At 50.3% G+C, this 3,597-nt stretch overlaps 1 pseudogene; it reads left to right on the plus strand.

Annotated features, from left to right (window-relative positions):
- Window positions 1–366: 366 nt before the first annotated feature.
- Window positions 367–447, plus strand: LOC141160387 (U2 spliceosomal RNA; annotated as a pseudogene).
- Window positions 448–3,597: the final 3,150 nt, after the last annotated feature.

Genomic DNA, 3,597 nt, shown 5'->3' on the forward strand with positions numbered 1-3,597 from the left:
TGTTCCCCCCACACACAGGGAACAGCCTCATGCCTCTCACACGGTGTCCACACGGGAATACCTAACACAGGAATTCCGAACACAGGAACACCTGTCTCAAATCACCCAGGGTTTATATATCCTGTAGCACACACACACACACAGACAGACAGGACCTTGCTGATGTCACAGTCATGTGACCAGTCAGCTGAGGGAAAGGTACATGTTCAGCAAAACACACACACTGGATCACCGCAGCCATGCCGCTGCACCACAGTGTCTATTGATGAACAACATGTCTTCCTAAGGGGAGTCTTTGTCCCTATCCCTACAATGGGTGCCTTCTTTAAGCCAGGGTGCAGTCATAGGCCAAAACCAATTCAGGTTATTGCTTCTCGGCTTTTTGGCTAATATCAAGTGTAGTATCTGTTCTCATTTAGTATATGTGCTTTGCTTTTACTAATATATTGTATTGTAATGTTATCTATCTATCTATCTATCTATCTATCTATCTATCTATCTATCTATCTATCCCTTCCTTCCTGAGATAAGCTGCAATAATGCATTTGTCCTTTGCTACACCGTTGCACACACGCCATATACCTAGTCAGTGGCCTTGTTATTAGCTGCTACTCTTACAACTCAACTGTACCATCAGTTGGGAGTTGCTGAGTAGTGTGGAGCCACCCCCGTAGTGTTCGAGTTCGGTTCGGTTCGTCGAACACCCGTATGTTCGCCGAACTGTGCGTTGAACACCTTCGAACACCGTTAAAACCAATGGCAGGCAAACAAAAACACATAGAAACACATAGAAAACACATAGAAAACACTTCAAAGGTGTCCAAAAGCTGACAAACTGCTCAGAAGACACAACTAACACATGGAAAAGTGACAAGTACATATAGTCATGCGAAAAGAAAAGAGGTGGAGGAGTAAAAGGAGGGGGAGACACAGATATAGGCATGTCATGCCCTTCTAAAACCAAAAAAGTGCGAAGCCAACACGGCCAGTCCGTTCCTGCCCATGCGACCTCCGTGTTGCCGGGTTTGTGCCAGAGAAGCGGTGGACCCTGACGGCCAGCCCCCCTCTCCCAATACTGGTGCCTGTCCGCTGGTGGGTCGAGCCCCCCCGCGATGGGGGGGGGAAATATCTGCAGAAGAAAGACCATCTTCCAGCCAAACTAAGATGTCTACTTCTTTTCGTGGACAATGTGATATGATCCCTTTCTTACGGACACGCCCATCGCTACAAATTCCAGATGAGGCAAAAAACAGCAGGTGCTTCAACGGATATCAAGTGCTCCTTCAAGTGGGCTCTCCTCCACCTGAACTTCAACATCACAAATACTTCAGTCCTCAGAGGTGTCACCCCAATCGCACTTGCTTCCTCACATCTCCCAAGTCTCCAGCTGCCCGTCTGACTATGGGGTAACACAGATGGTTGAGTCTGCACAGCTGTTTACTCATACTATAGCCTGGGAAACGGAGGTCTGCTCCAGAGCTTCTGTTAATCCAGATGAGGAAATGATCTGCAATGATGCCCAGAATCTTTATGAGTCAGATCCAGGACTAGATGAAGAAGGTTCTGAGCATAATGTAGACCCTCGTTTCCAAACTGTAACTCCTGTTGGTGGAGACAATGATGAAGACGATGATGAGACTCAAATACCTGATTGGAGCGACAACTTGACTTTTTGGTCAGGGCAGGAAGAGGTTGGCTCTGAGGAAGACGGGTGTGAGAACACACAGGGTGATGATGACAAGGTTGGAGATCCCACTTACTGTCAACCCACAGTCAGCCAGTCGATGAGGTCAGCAGAGGAGGTGGAGGAGGATGTGACTAGCCCAGGGGATGGGGATGATTCGGTGCCCAGGCCTTTGCCTGGCCTTTGGGATGTCGCGGTGGTCGGCTCCCGGGCCCGTACCCTGGGGTCACTCTTTAAAAGGGTGGATAATTGTTAATTTTATAAGAGTTCGTGTCACCACCTGTGGTATCTGGTGAGAAGCACCAGCGCTGCAGCAGTCCACTGAGGCCAGTGATAAGGCAGCTCGATGGTATAGCTCCCCAGAGGTGGAGCTATGCCTCAGAAAAGTGTATGCAGGGGGAATGCAGGACAGGCGAGACCCAGCTGGGTCAGAGCAAGAACGGGAACGGACACGGTAGTCACTTCAGTACCTTTTACTGGTGGAAATTCAGGCACATCCCGGAGCACTGTAGGGTGAAGGGTGCTCATCAGGATCCTCCCCAATGAGCGGGTGGAGGGCCTCCTGTCTCTTGCCTCAGCGTAGTAAGTTTCTGACCTGCCTGGAGCTAGGCCTAACTTTGTCTCTGTCCTGCACTGGCTGACCTTGTGGTAGGGTCTTGTCTTGGAGTTCACGCTTCCAGTATGCGGGGCCTAAGCATCTCCTGGCTCTGTTACGTATCAGCACCTTAGCGATCCTGGGACTTGCAGTTCTCCAGGGAATCCGTTTATGCCTTACTGGGTCATAGAGATCCCAGTAAGCTCGGATCCGGTGTCCGGTAAATTCTTCGGGGTGAGCTGGTTAAGCTCCTCTGCCCCCTATGTACTAACTCTCCACTCGCCTTCGGCCTACTCGGGCCCTCACTAGGCTATACACACTAACGGCAGCGTGCCGCGCTTCACCGATCTTATGGCGCCGGCACATCTTAAGTTCTAACTGGGCTCCCTGTGTCTAGCTAACAGGAGCCTCGTGCTCCACTGCTGAACTATTAACTGAGTTCTCTAGACTAGACTGAGCTCCACTGCAGACTGACCTCTCTTAGGCATCTCTACTGCAGGAACTCTTCAGAGGAACTGAACTGCCTAGCTCCACCTTCCCTATTTATATCCCTAACGGGCTCCCTCTGCTGGTCTGAGGTGGAAGGTGGAGATGTGTGAATGTTTATGAGGGCCTCTTGTGGAGGATTCCATCAATGCACTCTTCTAGGATCTGTGATACCAAGCGCAGCTGGGCATCACAGATGCTATTGACGACGAGGTTAGGTAGCGCCTTCCTGGACAGAGACGGAGTACTGGAAGCACATCAACAACTGCATCCTCAACCACAACTCTGCCTCTGACCACAAGTCGTAGTGGCTCTTCAGGTCGCATGGGCTCTAAGCCTTGCATAGCCTGGGCATTTTTCAGATCGATAAGGATGACCCAACTTGTGTTATCTGTAATATTTGTCACCAAAAGCTAAGTAGAGGCCAAAAAATACATAGTTTGAGTACTTCATGCATGAACCGTCACATGGATATGAAGCATAAGTTGCAGTGGGAAGCTCACTGTGCTACAATGAGGCCTAGCGGGCCGGGCCAACCACTGTCTGCCCCATCTTGTGCATCCGCGGCCTCATCATCCTCTGTGATTGGGGGGACAGCAGTCACACATGTTTTTGGATGCAGACCTGCCACCTCTTTACCCGCAACAGCCAGTGTGATTGGCAGGTCATCATTTCATTTGGAAGTGGAAACACCAGCTGGTGTTGAAACCTCTCCGACATCGAGAACACCACCTTTGGATCAAGGCAACCTAACTTTTCCGCCTGCATCTTCCTCACAGACCGGCAAGTTTGCTGGGGACACCCTACTCAACCCCGTCTAAGCAAAACAGCC

This window comes from Phyllobates terribilis, unplaced genomic scaffold, assembly GCF_046119375.1.
Source record: "Phyllobates terribilis strain yellow unplaced genomic scaffold, ASM4611937v1 Scaffold_8__6_contigs__length_399053987, whole genome shotgun sequence".
NCBI lineage: Eukaryota > Metazoa > Chordata > Amphibia > Anura > Dendrobatidae > Phyllobates > Phyllobates terribilis.